Below are 18,283 nucleotides of genomic sequence, written 5' to 3'. Positions count from 1 at the left end.
AATTATTATTGTTGTTGTTATTGGTATTAATATAGAGACTAGATCCTGAAATATAGTGCGCCCACACAACTGTCATTTGTTATTCACTTTACATTTATATGTTACGGATGTGCAGTAAGATTAGATACCAACTGGATGAGTTGTTAAATATTATGACTGGAATTAGAAAAGGATGTAAAGGTATGTCTACACTACAAAGTTAATTCGAACTAATGGACGTTAGTTCGAATTAACTTTGATAGGCGCTACACTAGCGCTCCGTTAGTTCGAATTTAATTCGAACTAGCGGAGCGCTTAGTTCAAACTAGATAAACCTCATTCTACGAGGACTAAGCCTAGTTCGAACTTACTAGTTTGAATTAAGGGGTGTGTAGCCCCTTAATTCGAACTAGTGGGAGACTAGCCCTCCCCAGCTTTCCCTGGTGGCCACTCTGGCCAACACCAGGGAAACTCTACTGCCCCCCTCCCGGCCCCGGACCCCTTAAAGGGGCATGGGCTGGTTACGATGCCCGTGCCAGGTGCAAGCCTGCCAGCACCCAGCTAGCAGACCCTGCACCTGGCATGGCTCAAGCCAGCCACCCGATGCCCCCCAGCCCTCCCCCTCTTCCCGGGACCAGGCTGGCAGCTCCTGGGAGCTTGCCCGGGACCGCAACAGGCGGGTACCCGCCTGGTCTAGTGCGGACATCGTGGACCTCGTCCACGACCTCTGCACTAGGCACAGGAAAGCAGCCGTCTAGGGCAGGAGAGCTGCCAGCCTGGCCACCCAGGAGCAGGTATGCATGAAAATCAAGGTAGTCCTCTGAGACCCCCGACCCTGAGCCCTGAGCTTAGAATGGCCGTCCTGGGTCAGACCAAAGGTCCATCTAGCCCAGTGGCCTGTCTGACGACAGCGGCCAACCCTAGGGACCCTGGAGCGGATGGACCGAAGACAGTGACCAAGCCATTTGTCTCGTGCCATCCCTCTCCAGCCTTCCACAAACTTTGGGCAGATACACTACTCCTACCCCCCTGGCTAGTACCACTCCATGGACCCAACCTCCATGACTTGATCTCACTTCTCTTTAAACTCTGTTCTAGTTGTAGCCTTCACAGCCTCCTGCAGCAAGGAGTTCCACAGGTTGACTCTTTGCTTTGTGAAGAACAATTTTCTGTTACTAGTTTGAAGCCTGCTACCCATTCCTTTCGTTTGGTGTCCTCTAGTCCTTCTATTATGGGAACTAATGAAGAACTTTTCTGTATGCACCCTCTCTACCCCACTCAAGCTTTTATAGACCTCTATCCTATCCCCCCTCAGTCTCCTCTTTTATAAACTGAAAAGTCCCAGTCTCTTTAGCCTCTCTTCATATGGGACCTGTTCCAAACCTCTGATCATTGTAGTTGCCCTCCCCTCTCCCACCTCCTTTTACCAGTCTCCCCCAGTTTTGTTTAATAAAGAGAGATTCTATTTTTGACCACACGTTTTCTTTATTTTGTACATCAGGAAGGGGGATTAGGGAAGGGTACGTGGAAGGAGGTGAAGGAGGAATGGAGTATGAGCCCCCGATGGGGAGGACTGGGATGGCTCTGCGGGCTTCTGGGGGTGGAACCTCTCCTGCAGCCCCCCAATTGCCCCCTCTCCCCAGATGGCAGCCTGCGGCAAGTGCAGGTGGGCTGATGGCCGAGTGCTATGATGTGCCCAGTGTGGGCACTCAGGGCACTCCAAGCCAGGACTGCTTTGCAAGTGGGTCACCCCTGAGAACTGTCTGTCCGGGGTGGGGGTCGGGTCCCTTAAAGCACAGCCCTCAGCTAGCCTGAGGCAGCAGCTCCATGCTCTAAGTCCTCATCTGATGCCCTGCCGGCACTGCTTCCGGCCATCCTTAACCTCAGTTCAGGGTCCACTTAATGTGGACATGCTAGTTCGAATTAGCAAAACGCTAATTCGAAGTAGTTTTTTAGTCTGGATCCGTTAGTTCAAATTAGCTTAGTTCGAATTAACTAATTCGAACTAAGTTAGTTCGAATTAGCGTTGTAGTGTAGACATACCCTAAGTTATCAGCAACTCTCTTTGCTTTAGTGTAGCAGACTGGCTGTTGAAGTAACAAAAGGTATTATATATCATGTAAAATGGGGTAGCAGAGATGAGTTGAATGACCTTGCCTTTGCTCACAACATTGCTTTACTAAGTAGGATGTAGACTAAAATGATTGGCCTTACATCAGAAGTAGAACTGTGGAAGCTGCAAGAATTGCATTGAAACTAAATGCAAAACAAAAAACAAAAAAACCCAAGATTAGGAAGGTAGAAAAATGGATAGCAGTTGCAAAGGTATATGTGCTTGAAAAAGAAATTGAACAGGTAGAGGAGTTCTGCTACCCAGGGAATGTGATCACATTTGCAAGCGGCTGCAATACTATTAGGAAAAGCAATCATAGTAAAAGCTTTCCTGTGGCAACTCGAAAGCTCTATAAAATGGCATTTCTAATCTTCATAGAAAGTCCAACCTCTAGTCCTATTGGTGCAAGGCTGTCAGGCTCCCTACCTGGCTCAGTGGAAGCAGTGACACATCCCTGCTGCTCTTAGTGGAGGAACAGCCATAAGGGATTCAGGAACAAGGTGGGAAACTGGAGATTGGAGTTTGAGAGGGGATCCAAAACAGAGGGGGAACTAAGATTTAAAGTAGGGGTGGGGAATGTAAGGCCCGGGGGCCAGATGTATCCCCTGGCTTTCCTAGATCTGGCTCCCAAGGCTCAGGGCTCCCCCACCCCCAACAGAGCATGCTAGTGCTCCAGCCTTCCCGCCACCCCACCATGGTGCTGGAATACACAAAATCTACTAGCCTGGGGCCCCCTAGGCTTTGGGGTGTGAGGGAAATGTGGGGAGTGTCTTTCTTCTTCTCAGTCAGGGACCACATCAGTGTGGGTTTGGAGGGTGTTCCTTCTCACTTGTGTGCAGCCCCTGATTTTTCTGTGGGTCAGTGGCCCCCAATCCAAAAAAAGTTCCCGACCCTTGGTTTAAAGTAATATCTACACCTATCAGAATTGATACTGTCTGCATAGCCATGAAATTTTCATGTGCAAAGTATTTCTGAACCAAGCCCTGAGATACACTTGTTTAATGATCCAAGTAAAATATTTGGGGAGCATATGCAAACTTATCAATTACATTTTAGGTAGGTGACACTGACATCGTTCTCAGCCAGATCCATCCCTTATTGGGTGCAGTGTAAAAGCTACAGGTCACTCATAAGCAGGGGATTCAGAGAAACTAGGCAGAGGCCTGTGCAGGAGCAGGTTCAAACCAGTCATGGTTCTTTTCAGATAATCTGTACTAAACACTAACTTGGAGGAGATTTCTGAAGGCACAAATAAGAACATAAGAACGGCCGAACTGGGTCAGATCAAAGGTCCATATAGCCCAGTAGCCTGTCTGCCAACAGTGCCCCAGAGAGGGTGGACCGAAGACAACGATCAAGCGATTTGTCTCCTGCCATCCTTCTCCAGCCTTCAACAGAGGCCAGGGACACCATTTCTATCACCTGGCTAATAGCCTTTTATGGACCTAACCTCCATGAAATTATCTAGCTTCACTTTAAACTCTGTTATATTCCTAGCCTTCACAGCCTCCTCTGGCAAGGAGTTCCACAGGTTGACTACACGCTGTGTGAAGAAGAACTTTCTTTTATTAGTTTTAAACCTGCTACCCATTAATTTCATTTGGTGTCCTCTAGTTCTTCTATTATGGGAACTAATAAATAACTTTTCTTTATCCGCCCTCTCCGCATCACTCATGATTTTATATACCTCTATCATATCCCCCCTCCATCTCCTCTTTTCTTAACTGAAAAGTCCCAGTCGCTTTAACCTCTCTTCATATGGGACCCATTCCAAACCCCTAATCATTTTAGTTGCCCTTTTCTGAATCCTTTCCAAGGCCAAAATATCTTTTTTGAGGTGAGGAGACCACATTTGTACATAGTATTCAAGATGTGGGCGTACCATAGTTTTATACAGGGGGGCTACGTCTACACTGGCCCCAAATTCCGGAAAAGGCATGCAAAGCAGGTAAGTCAGAATAGGGAAATCCGCGGGGGATTTAAATATCCCCCACGGATTTAAATAAAGATGTCCGCCGCTTTTTTTCCGGCTTGGGGAAAAGCCGGAAAAAAGCGTCTAGACTGGCACGATCCTCCGGAATAAAGCCCTTTTCCGGAGGATCTCTTATTCCTACTTTCAGGAATAAGAGATCCTCCGGAATAAAAGGGCTTTATTCCGGAGACTCGCGCCAGTCTAGACGCTTTTTTCCGGCTTTTCCCCAAGCCGGAAAAAAAGCGGCGGACATCTTTATTTAAATCCCGCGGGGGATATTTAAATCCCCCACGGATTTCCCTATTCCCACTTTCAAAATTAGCATGCCCCTTCCGAAGAAGGGACCAGTGTAGATGTAGCCGGGCAGTAATAGCTATTGGATGCCCAATCACTTCAGCTACGTCTACACTGGCATGAATTTCTGGAAATGCTTAAAACGGAATACTATTCCGTTTTCAGTTTTTCCGGAAAAGGAGCATCTACATTGGCCGCGGAGTTTTCGTGATAACGATGCGCTTTTCCGGAAAAGCGGCTGATTTTGTACAGTACAGCGTCATTGCTTTTCCGGAAATTCAAGTGGCCAGTGTAGACAGCTGACAGCTTATTCCGGAAAAGCGGCTGCTTTTCTGGAATAAGTGGCCCAGTGTAGACACACCCTTTCAGTGGTGGTGGAATGAGGGACCAAACTGCTCTTTTATGTCTTTGAAAATATCTTCCTTTGGAAGGTTTTAATGAATACCAGGAGCACTTGCTGATGTTGCTCTGCAGTACTCATTGCAAACAGTATTTATAGCTGCCTTTAGAGGTACAAAACTATATGCTTCCATTCTGCCAAAACTTTTCAGACAGCTGAACCTCACAAGCATTTTTTAAATTCAGGCATCTCCCTTTGTTTTCACTTGCCTGGAGGAAAATTATTGAAAAACTGATAGACCATTTGGAACTTGGGGGGAAATTGGTAAATTCCTGTTCATAGTGGAATTAAAAGGAATCATGAAGTCTATCTAAATGACATTTCACATCAAAGCTAAGATGTAACATGTTCAATTGCTAACCATAGCTACACCTCTTCTTTTTGTTATCTTCATCATTCACAAACCATTGTAGCACATCAGTTTAATTTATTCAGCTGTAAGTCATAAAAGGGAAATCTAACATCATTGTTTATAAATGAAACCTTCTGCATCCTTTATCTTCTGTGCTTAAATTCCCATCTGGTACGCTCATACAAACAACTAACTAACCACTCCAACTATCCCCAGGTAATGGCCAAATAAAATCAAGAACACAGCTCCACCAATTAAAAATAGATTTGCATCATGCTGTTTGTTGGAATCAGGGAAAAGCTGACAAAAACTTATGGAATCTGGCTGCCAGATTCTTAAAGGGCTCTTTTAATGCTGGCCAACCTATATCAATAACTTATGTCTAAATTCTTGTATGGGCCATGGTTACTGTCAAGTTTTCAAACTTGAGCACGTAATGTTAGACTGCCAAATTCAGGCAGCTTACTCAGTCAGCTATATAGCAGAGAGTTAACTTTCAAAGGAACAGAACACAGATAGATCTCCCCGACTCCAGGATTTTCAGAAAATGGGACCTGAAATAAGGCTTCTATAGAGCCTCACTCACCAGTAAAAACTTCAATCTGAACTTTGAAAGATACACACCTAAATCAGCAGATGTGCATCCAGGTATTTGCTTCATACACCCACATTTGGGAAAGTCTGTCTCCATGCCTCTGTCTAAACAATTTCCCAGGCCTACCAAAAAAACCTCCAAGCCCAGCTTTGTAGACATTCTTTTACTGAAAAGACTGACATTTTCCCACAGAACATTAACATGAATAACCATCCCTGCTGTGTTTTAAAAAATGAAGGTAATCAGCCATTTCCCAGCTTTCAGAGAGTTTAAGTGGCTCCAGGACAGCAACTTGTCTAGCATGTTCTCTAGGTCATGCTTATGTTTTCTTGAAGGGCATCTGCATCCCAGAACAGTGAAAATTAAAAAAAAAAAAAAAAAAGTAATTGATGAGTTCCTGAACCTCATCAAAGCCCAATGGAGCTGCTGACAGAATATAGGACCCAGAGCCATCTGTCATTTCATTTCACTCACGTGTGTGCGGAACAGTTTCAGTGTTTATCCCTGCAGCTGCAAGCTGTAGTACAGGGAAAAAACTGCTCTGAAGAAGTTAAGGCCCCAAGTGTGCATTACTGCGGATAACTTGCAGAGGTCCCAAAGCTTTCCATACAACTATTGCTGTTGGTATGTAGGTATGCTGATGTGCTCAGCAAGAGTGTGTCTAAACTACATGGCTGCATCGATGGAGCCATGTAGATTAAGCTGATCGGCAAAGGGAAATGAAGCCGCGATTTAAATAATTGTGGCTTCATTTAAATTTACATGGCTGCCGCGCTGAGCCGACAAACAGCTGATCAGCTGTTTGTCAGCTCAGCACGCTAGTCTGAACGCTCCTGCAACGACCTGAAAGCCCTTTATCGACCTTCCCGTTATGCCTCGTAGGATGAGGTTTACCGGGGAGGTCGATAAAAGGCTTTCATGTTGACAGGGGAGCGTCCAGACTAGCGCGCTGAGCCGACAAACAGCTGATGAGCTGTTTGTCGGCTCAGCGCGGCAGCCATGTAAATTTAAATTAAACCACGATTATTTAAATCACGGCTTCATTTCCCTTTGCCAAACAAACAAATCTACATGGCTCCGTCGATGGATCCATGTAGTTTAGACGTACCCCAAAAGTGGTCTTTATGCTTAAATGCAGTTCAACCCAGACACAGAATATTCTGAATTTTGTTCTCCTCCTCTCTCTTAGTTGATTGTCGGCACAGCGCGACAGCCATTTTTATTTTAATGAAGCAGGGATTATTTAAATCCCCACTTCAATGTCTATGTTGGATAAACTAGTTTACATGGCTTCATGGATGGAGCCATGTAGTCTAGACATAACCTTTTAGTAATAGTGTTCTGTGACACTTTTTGTATTTTTATGTCTGGTTTTGTAAGCAAGTGTTTTCAAGGGAGATGAAACTTGGGGTACACAAGACAAACCAAACTGCTGAAAGGGGTACAAGAGTCTGGAAAGGTTGAGAGCCACTGAGTTAACACACTTTAGCTAACTCAAGTTAAAATAACAGAGGCGTTTTAATGCTGGTTAGCAGCTCAAATTCAAGCTTATAAGGAAACCTGAGGTTGATCTTGAGCTGATCACTCAAGTTGACACATCTTCACTGCTATTTTAACCAGAGTTAGCTCACACAGCTTAAGAATAGACCTTTATTATGTCAGTGAATCCATCCCCTGATACTGAACCTGAGAACACAATGCACTTTGAAACCTATGGCTTAATTACTGTCCTGGGGTATGTCTACACTACAAAGTTAATTCGAACTAACGGACATTTGTTTGAAATAACTTTCATAGGCGCTACACTAGTGCTCCGCTAGTTAGAACTTAATTCGAACTAGCGGAGCGCTTAGTTCGAACTAGGTAAACCTCATTGTACGAGGACTAAGCCTAGTTCGAACTTACTAGTTCGAACTTACTGGGCTGGCCCTGCGGGCTTCTGGGGGTGGAACCTCTCCTGCAGCCCCCCAACTGCCTCCTCTCCCCAGATGGCAGCCTGCGGCAAGTGCAGCCGGGCTGATGGCCGAGTGCTGTGATGTGCCCAGTGTGGGTACTCCGGGCAATCCAAGCCAGGACTGCTTTCAAAGCGGGGCACCCCTGAGAACTGTCTGTCCGGGGTGGGGGTCGGGTCCCTTTAAGCACAGCCCTCGGCTAGCCTGAGACTGCAGCTCCACGCTCTAAGTCCTCCTCTGATGCCCTGCCGGCACTGCTTCCGGCCATCCTTAACCCCTGTTCAGGGTCCACTCTGTGTGGACATGCTAGTTTGAATTCGCAAAACGCTAATTCCAACTAGTTTTTTAGTCTGGATGTGTTAGTTCAAATTAGCTTAGTTCGAATTAACTAAGTTAGTTCGAATTAGCGCTGTAGTGTAGACATACCCCTGCTGAGCTAGGAGTGGCTTCCGTCTTTTTTCTCATGCAAAACCACAGAGAATTTCCAATACATTACTTCCACATGTGCACATACTACTATCCTTTCCCTTTTAACCACATTTTTAATACGCATTTTTTTGGTAAGATGTATATCCTCTTGCATCAAGTGTCTCTGAACCTTATCCTTCTTTCATACCAGTGTGCACCAGAAGTACTGCCACTGAAGTTCCACTGGTGCAAAATTGTGAATCAGTCCAAAATAAAACCCTTTTCCTTAACTCCTTAACTATTTCTTGATTATCAGATTCATAATGTTCTATTTTGCTCCTCAGCAGTTCATGTCTTTTCTGAATTAAATAGGAAACATGATACCAAGCCTATTTTTAGGGTACAAATATTCTGATTGGGTTTGAGGCATGCATTTGCATGATAAAGTAACACAGATCTTCAGACTTCAGAGTGGTTGTCTGCATTTTATTTGGTATAATTTGAAAGTTGTAACAGATGAAAAGGGTGTAATGGATCAAGAAGAATATTGACTTCAGCTGTCTGTCCTATAGATGAAGGAAATCACTACCCTAGTGGATAGTGAGTGCAGATTCCAACACTGAGTCATCATCTTGCCGAAATTATATTCCAACTCCTCACCCTGGAAACCACTGAAGCAAAATCAAGGGTGACTTCTAAATAAAATCCATCACTACTTCAGTTGAATTTTATGTCTTATTTTCAATTTTTTAAAAGTGTTGGGTTAGTTTGAGCATTGCCTAAAAACAGTCAATACTGAATGTCTTAAGGGAAGAGGTAAAACTTCTGTAATGGAAGCTAACATTGTTCAGTAGTTGGACTAAAATAGGCTAAATTATGTAAACATGTCTCCTCGGCATTAAATTAACAGTTGTGATCTTTCTGTTACTTCCAAAGCTGATTGAAAAAAGTTACAAATAAATTTCAACTAATGGGGGGGGGGGAGTAGCAGATGAAATTTATTGGTGATAAGTGAAAAGTAAGCTATATAGAAAAGCAGAAAGCCAAATATACATTCAAAAATTATGGGATCTGAATTAGCTGTTACTATTCAAGAAAGAGATCTCAGAGTCATTGTGGATAGTTCCCTGAAAACAAGCAGTATGCAGCAAGATCCAAAAAGCTAACGAAGTCTAGAAATCATTAGGAAAGGGATAGAAAATAAAGTATAAACTTTCATAATGCCACTATATTAATTTATTGCAAGCCCTCACCTTGAAAACTGTGTGCAGTTCTGGTAGCCTCATCTTTAAAAAGATATATTAGAATTGGTATAGGCTCAGAAAAGGGCAACAAAAATTATTAGGGAGAGAGTAAGAAGATAGATCTTATCCATTTTAGAAAAGAGATAACTAGGATATTATAGAGGACTATTTATGCCAGGGAGAAAGTGAACAGGGAAGTGTTATTCACCCCCTTCAGAAACAATTACATTTATAGGCATCAAGTTTAAAACAAACATAAGGATGCATCGCTTTACACACCACACCATCAACCTGTGGAACTACTTGTCAGGGGATATTGTGAAGGTGAAAAGTACTCATGGGTTCAAAAAAGAATTATATAATTTAATGGAAGATAGGTTCAACAGCTAGAGATGCAACCCCATCCTTTAGACCTAAACCTCCAACTGTCAGAAGATGGAACTAGATGACAGAAGGGTAGAACATTAAGAATTGCTGTGTTCTGTTCATTCTCTCTCTGCTAAATGGACCATTGGTCTGATCTAGCATAAGTCATGAGCATAGATAGCATAATGCACCCAGTTGTACCCTTTTTAATAAACATGCAATGAAAAGGACTTCAGTGAGGATGGATGGATAGATGAAGAGTAAAACCAGGTCCATTTGGGGGGCATTTGAAGGGTTCTACAATTTTTTTCTTAATATGGACCCCATTTAAACATTATCTTATCTTATTAGTTTACCTTGTGAAATATTCATCCCATCTCCTATTCATGGTCATATAGATCATTTCTCAGAATCATGTTTACACTATGACCCCTAGATCCCTTTCTGCAATACTCCTTCCTGACAGTCATTTCCCATTCTGTATGTGTGAAACTTATTGTTCCTTCCTAAGTGGACTACTTTGCATTTGTCCTTATTAAACGTCATCCTGTTTACCTCAGACCATTTCTCCAGTTTGTCCAGATCATTTTGAATTTTGACCCTATCCTCCAAATCACTTGCAACCCCTCCCAGCTTGGTATCATCCACACACTTAATAAGTGTACTCTCTATGCCATCGTCTAAATCATTGATGAAGATATTGAACAGAACTGTTCCCAAAACAGACTCCTGCAGAACCCCACTTGTTATGCCCTTCCAGCATGATTGTGAACCAGTAATAACTACTGTCTGAGGCTACAGCTACACTGTAGCCTTCTTCTGGAAAAGCTTATGCAAATGAAGCGTGGCATGGAATATCGCCATGCTTCATTTGCATAATTAATTAGCAGCCACTTTTGCACAAGAGGCTTTTGCACAAAAAGGAGCTGTGCAGACGGCTCCTTTTTGTGCAAAACCCCCTCTTGCACAACAGCCGTTCTTCCTGAAAAAGCTTTTCTGGAAGAAGACTTCAGTGTAGCCGTAGCCTGAGAATGGTTACCTAGACCAGTGTTTCCCAATTTCATTTGGCCACGGAACCATTTTAAACTCAAAAGAATTCTGTGGAACCCCTAATAACAGTCTTATATATGGAGCTGAAAAAGTAGACCACAAATAAGTAAGGATCATAATAAACAAATGCTAAACAAGGTCATGAGATCAACACAAATGAAAATTGTTTTCAATAAAATTTATAAATGCTTAAATATTATTTTTTTTAATCATAACATGTTATTGTAATGGAATTTTCTCACGGAACCCTTATTTTCACTTTGCAGAACCCTGGGGTTCCCCGGAACACCATTTGTGAAACACTGATCTAGCCAGTTATACACCCACTTGATAGTAGCCTCATCTAGGTTATAGTTCCCTACTTTATTGATAAGGTCATGTGAGACCGCGTCAAATGCCTTACTAAAGTCTAGCTATACCACATACACTGCTTTTCCCATATCCACAAGGCTTGATATCCTATCAAAGAAAGCTATCAGATTGGTTTGACAGGATTTGTTCTTTACAAATCCATGCTGGCTGTTTCTTATCACCTTGTTATCTTCCAGGTGTCTTTCCAACTTAAAAGACTGTTAAGAAGACCTAGTGGTACATGCAATAATAGTATGTAGAACTAGTTAGTCATTTTAAACTATCCATGTAATTTAGCTGATGGAAATGAAGAAAAGTCAGCTGTCCAGGTAACATTGTTTCTCCAATCAGATATTCTTTCTGTTCATCATTTTCCATATTGTATGTAATGCATTTTGAAAGTGAATAGTATGGAAATCTCTGAAAAATTGAAAATGAAGGTTACCCACAAAATATATTTATAGATTGTGGTAAAAGTGAAAATGGCACCTTGATTTACTTGGAAAATAATCAGATTTGCATAATGGAAAACATCTCTTGGTAGTAATGAAATCTAGCCACAACACCGCTCTGCTGCGGAACAATCAAGTGCAGTAACAATGTTCTTTCATTTTTAACACGTGTAAGGCTTTAAACAGTTGAAACATTTGCACTTTGTACATTTAAATGTCCAAAGTTAAAAATGAACCAAAGGCAATAGCTGCTGTTTCAGCCCTCTCCCCCAACCAAGTACAACAAACACTGAGTGAAAAAGTAAAGTACTACTTCTCCTGTGGCCACTGAAGCAAATGAGGGGGGAGGTGACCATCAGGTCCTCAATTTGGAACAAGGAGAAAACAAGCCATTGGAGAAATGATAAAATGGAATATGGTAGGTTCTGAGGAGACCTACTGTGCTCACAGTAGAGATTTGAATTAGCATTTGGATTCATCCAGCAGAATTCCCTTTTCCTCTGCTGAATTTTTCCTCAGCCAAGGTCATTGCAACTTGAGAGTAGTCCGTGCTTTGCTACAGTGTGATTGGTTTCCCTGCGGATTTTAGCTACAACTGTGCAGTGACAACCTAAATCGCAGCATAAAAAGGACTGTGTGGTGCATTGGTAAGATATGGCTGCATTTTCACGCAAAATAATAGAACTCCTGATAACATGTAAGCAGCCCTGTAAATAATCTCTAGTATTGGCTACAACTCACCTATTTATATTCTTTCCATTTTCCCAATCAAGCTCCCCTGGCATTGGTGTCATACTCAATCATTTATAATTATAGTACCTTATTTATATAACGTGACTAATCAAAGGAATTTAAAACCTGACCACCAATGTAAACTATGTTTTGCAGCTATTCTGAAAGAAGGACAAGGAGACACTGGATATGGTTGTAATTAGGCCACAACTTTATTATTAGATGTCTGGGAGTGCCATGACCATAACTGGGTACAGTGTAAGTTACTCCATCTTCATTCAAAAACTAGTCAGTGGGCTTCTGACAGCTGTCCCCTCCCCCCTTTCCATCCAGGTTCCCCAACCAGCCCATTGTTGGGACTTTACCATCACCTCTAAACAAAGGTTAAGTGGGCTATGAGACAGGGAGGTTGGCTTCCTGATATTCCAATCATAAGAGTCTTGAATTCTCCCCCCTAGTCCAACACTGTCTTTTTAAGTCATTTGCCACATAATGTATTTAGGGAATAGAGAATACCCATCCTGGAATGGCCCCACACTTACATAACAAGTTGTGACATCATAATCTAACTTCCTTGCCCACTTGCCGTCACAAAGCCCTCGCAAAATCTGCTGTGGTGAAGAGGGGAAAACTATGCCACCTATGTCAATTTGGTGGAGAGAGAAAAATTCCTTCCCAACCTACCTGGAAAAGAGCAACTAATGAGATGCCCACAGCAGGTCCTGACTAAACCAGGTGTTTTGGCACGTCAATGGAAGGAGGGTAGGTGCTGCTCCATCTGATCCAAGGGAAAGGGGAATTTTCCTACTGCCCTTGATTCTTTTGAACACCCCAGACCTTTGAGTTCTGAAGACAAGTCAGTGTCACCATGCTGACACACTCCTCCTTTTGCAGAAGCTTCAGAGGCCCACTCCCCCTCTTAGCCATGAATCTCTATGCCCTCTTCCTCAGCAAACTGGACAATGTACATCATCCCCCCCCACCTATGTGTGAAGGTAAGACATAATCATTTATGTTGTTAGGAATCTGTTTTCTATGTGTTTCACTTTAAATGCAAGAAGTGAGTAAGTTCAGGATAGCAAGTACCACACTATTACTTGCTATCCTGAACTTACTGAGTTAGTGAGGAACTTGCTGCAATTTAGTTTTTTCTTCTGGAGACTTATATTGGCTCTTTGCTTTTTGCTGTCCATGTTCTGAACTGTAAGCCATACATTGTTATTTGCAACTTACTTCTATTCTGCATGTGTCTAAATACATCTTCTAGCTATTAGCTCTTGTTATGCCTTTGTTTACTAGACTGAAGAGCCCTCCTCTAGAAAACATCTTTTCCCTGTGGGTATGTCTACACTAGAAAGTTAGTTCGAACTAACGGACGTTAGTTCGAACTAACTTTCCTATGCGCTACACTAGCGCTTCGCTAGTTCGAATTTGAATCGAACTAGCGGAGCGCTTAGTTCGAACTAGGTAAACCTCATTTTACGAGGACTAACGCCTAGTTCGAACTAGCTAGTTCGAACTAAGGGCTGTGTAGCCCTTTAGTTCGAACTAGTGGGAGGCTAGCCCTCCCCAGGTTTCCCTGGTGGCCACTCTGGCCAACACCAGGGAAACTCTATGCCCCCCTCCCGGGCCCGGACCCCTTAAAGGGGCACGGGCTGGCTACGGTGCCCGTGCCAGGTGCAAGCCTGCCAGCACCCAGCTAGCAGACCCTGCACCTGGCACGGCACAGAGCCACCCACCCGATGCCCCCCAGCCCACCCCCTCTTCCCGGGAACAGGCTGGCGCCTCCCGGGAGCTTGCCCTGGACTGCAAGAGGCGGGCACCTTCCTGGGCTAGTGCGGACAACGTGGACCTCGTCCACGATCTCCGCACTAGGCACAGGAAAGTGGCCGTCTAGGGCAGGAGAGCTGCCAGCCTGGCCACCCAGGACCAGGTGTGCATGAAAATCAAGGGGGTCCACTGAGACCCCCGACACTGAGCCCTGAGCTTACAATGGCCGTCCTGGGTCAGACCAAAGGTCCATCTAGCCCAGTAGCCTGTCTGCCCACAGCGGCCAACCCTAGGGACCCTGGAGGGGATGGACCGAAGACAATGACCAAGCCATTTGTCTCGTGCCATCCCTCTCCAGCCTTCCACAAACTTTGGGCAGGGACACCACTCCTACCCTCTGGCTAATAGGACTCCATGGACCCAACCTCCATGACTTGATCTCACTTCCCTTTAAACTCTGTTCTAGTTGTAGCCTTCACAGCCTCCTGCAGCAAGGAGTTCCACAGATTAACTATTTGCTTTGTCAAGAACAACTTTCTCTTACTAGTTTCAAGCCTGCTACCCATTCCTTTCCTTTGGTGTCCTCTAGTCCTTCTTTATGGGAACTCAGGAAGAACTTTTCTGAATGCACCCTCTCCACCCAACCCCTGCTTTTAGAGACCTCTATCCTGTCCCCCCTCCGTCTCCTCTTTTCTAAGCTGAACAGTCCCAGTCTCTGTAGCCTCTCTTCATCTGGGACCTGTTCCCAACCCCTGATCATGTTAGTTGCCCTCCCCTCTCCCAGCCTTTCTCTTCCCCTCTCCCACCTCCTTTTCCCAGTCTCCCCCAGTTTTGTTCAATAAAGACAGAGTCAATGTTGGAAGAAACGTTATCTTTATTTTGTACATCAATAAGAAGGGGGGCTAGGGAAGGGCAAGTGGAAGGAGGTGAGGGAGGAATGGGGTACGAGCCCCCGATGGGGAGGACTGGGCTGGCTCTGCGGGCTTCTGGGGGTGGAAGCTCTCCTGCAGCCCCCCAATTACTCCCTCTCCCCAGATGGCAGCCTGCGGCAAGTGCAGCCGGGCTGATGGCCGAGTGGTGTGATGTGCCCAGTGTGGGCACTCAGGGCACTCCAAGCCAGAACTTCTTTGCAAGCGGGGCACCCCTTAGAACTGTGTGTCCGGGGTGGGGGTCGGGACCCTTTAAGCGCAGCCCTCGGCTAGCCTGAGACAGTATCTCCATGCTCTAAGTCCTCCTTTTATGCCCTGCCGGCACTGCTTCCGGCCATCATTAAGCCCTGTTCAGAGTCCACTCAATGTGGACTTACTAGTTCGAACTAGCAAAACGCTAGTTCGAACTAGTTTTTAGTTCTAGATGCGTTAGTTCGAACTAGCTTAGTTCGAATTAACTAATTCGAACTAAATTAGTTCGAACTAGCGCTGTAGTGTAGACGTACCCTGAGTAAGTGCTTATAGATTGTATAGAGCAAGACATCTGTTACACCTCTTCTGAATAAACTAAATGAGCTCTTTACATCTCTCATTGCAACGCAGATCCTTTAGACCTCAAATCATTCTTGTCGCTTTTCCTTGACTTGTGTTCAATTAGTTTAATACCCTTTTTAAAGAACAGATACCAGAACTGGACACAATGTGCTAGTAATGGTATCCCTAATGCCATATATAGTGTTGTTAACACCACTTTTCTGCTTTATTTGATATTCCCGTTTCTATCTCCAAGGATTGTGTTTGTTCACTTAGCTACTACAGTGCACTGGGAGCTCATGTCTCAGTTCGACATCCACCAATGGCTCTTCCACAATCACTCCTTCCCAAAAATACAGTCTCTATCCAAAAAGGCTGGGCTACATTCGATGTGCTTAGATGTCTGGCCTTGCTTTCGGCACTATGAAAACACAGGTTGTTTGTCAGCCCAATTTACCAATCCCTTCGGATCGCTCTGTAGACCAGACCTGACCTTAGTATTTATCACACCACCCATTTTTTGTGTCATCTGAAGAGTATTGGGAAAGAACAGATCTCTTCTGGACTTCACTTTCTTACATGCCTGGGTGAGCAGTGAAACAGTTAACAGTAGTGACATTTATCATTTCCTTATTAACATGGAAGTTAACCCCACATTAAATGAATGCAGCATTCAGATGCCAAAGCCATTGCTTCAAGTTTTTGGCAAATTCAGGTGGGCATCACTGCATCAGTTATACTGTGGTCCTGTTTTGAAGCATTTCACTCTGTCCCCATAACAAAAAGAGACTAACTTTTTTAAACACTCTATGGAACCCAGCTACTTCTCAGGCTGTGCACTTTGGGAAAGACATTCAGACAAGATATTTAAGAATGGCTTTGTCAGAGCAACTTCAATGAAATGCAACTTTATAAGTAACCTGTTCAAAGACCTACAGCACAGGATGTAGGGCTTGCCAAAAAGATATCCACACAATTTTTTTTTAATGGGAATAAATGTAGGCGATGCAGTGAAACTGATTTATTTATATTGATGAAGCTTTCCTATTTCAGTCTGTATATCTGTGTTCAATGCAGGTAATAACAGCTGTATTGAGTTTTCAATAACGGTTAGAAAAAATTGTCACATAAAGGATATATATTGATATGCTACATAACTTAACCTGGTTATGCATCAGCTGAGAGTTCTGGGGGTTTACTACCATGAAACAGTAAGTGAATCATTTTATCCTATACAATTGCCTCATATATTCAATCACATTCTCCCTCCCTTGATGCACCCTCGGTTGTAAAGGGGAAAAGTGACATATGACACAAGGAAAATGTTGTTTGTTCAGAATATTCCAAATACAGATACTTAGAATTGCACTTTCTGAAATGAATACAGCTCTCCAGAAAATACTTAATCACTGGCCTCAGACCCAAAAGTTGTAGGGCTGTGAATTACTTTTAAAGCAGGTTGTGAACTCATATGGAAGTTTACATAATGGTACAGAGATCCTGCCAATCACGTGTCCTAACTCATGAAATCGGAACCCAGTCTTTGTAAAAATGAGATTATTTACATCAGTTTCATAAAATCTCCACATTTTAAGTTCTTGTCCCCACACAGTATCCATTGCTGATAACAAGATGATCAAACGCAGCAGTAAGGAAAAGCTTTTTTGACTGTTCTAGATCTGAACAGTATGGTAACAAGTTGGAATTCAATGATGTGTTGATGACACAGGTTAACAATTGACTTTGATTACATGTGCTCATCTCTAGGTTACTCAAAACTCTAGTTGTTCAATTAGGCCTCTGTCCTACATGTTGAAGTAATCATTATACTATTTTGTTCATACTAGTATCAAAGCAGTACAACATAGAGAACAAAATCACAATGATGAGTACACAAAACAAGAGAGGAATGATTTGCAGAACATGCACTTTAGCACACATACAGTACTGTGAAGGGGTTATTATTAGAAAATGAACAGCAACAAATTCAAAGATTACAGTCTGCTAAAGTCCTCATTGACCTTAAAGATTACCACTGTTTACTTACCAAAGTACTAGCACTGAGGAATATTTAGGCAGATAGGGAGTGAATCCAAAAGGCAGACATTTTGGCATTAGACATATAGAAAAATACTGTAAAGACAATGGTTCCCTTGGGTTTGAGAAAAAATAATTTTAGAAAAGAGAAAACTATGAACCCATCTCCCACTCTTGGAATGTTTCTTTCTGTTATGAGAAACAAATTTATAAGCATAAGTTATGTGTTAAGGATAAGAACACAACTAAAAAACATATGGGGAAAGGATTAAGCATAATAATTTAATTACTTTATTATTAATCTTCTTCTATCGGACAAAAATAAAACAGCCCCGCAAAATTTATTCACATAGAATGAAAATGAAAGAAATAATTTTGACATACACTTGAGTTTGTCTAATCACCTACTGCCATCTGGTGGTAAGTATGTTTTCAGTAAGTTGTTAACTATCCCAGTTAATGGTCCAGGCAATATATTATTGTTTTTAAAACAACACTGTATTTTCAAACACTTTGAACTGATCCGGTAGATGCATTGATTTTTCCTCCATGACATTTCAACTTTAATTGAAGTTTTAATTACTTTCAAAACTAAGGACTGCTTTCAGACTGTTGTAATTTCCCCTTTTTTTAAAGCATGGGAAATCTGAAAAATCAGCTGACATTTACTCAATTATTATTCCATAAAACATTCCAGTACTGTGTAAGGATTGAACTGTGTTCCCTTGTTGCCAGCTTCGGCCCCAGTCCCAC

The sequence above is a fragment of the Pelodiscus sinensis genome, chromosome 3 (genome assembly GCF_049634645.1).
Source record: "Pelodiscus sinensis isolate JC-2024 chromosome 3, ASM4963464v1, whole genome shotgun sequence".
NCBI lineage: Eukaryota > Metazoa > Chordata > Testudines > Trionychidae > Pelodiscus > Pelodiscus sinensis.
Note: the sequence above shows the minus strand (reverse complement) of the source record.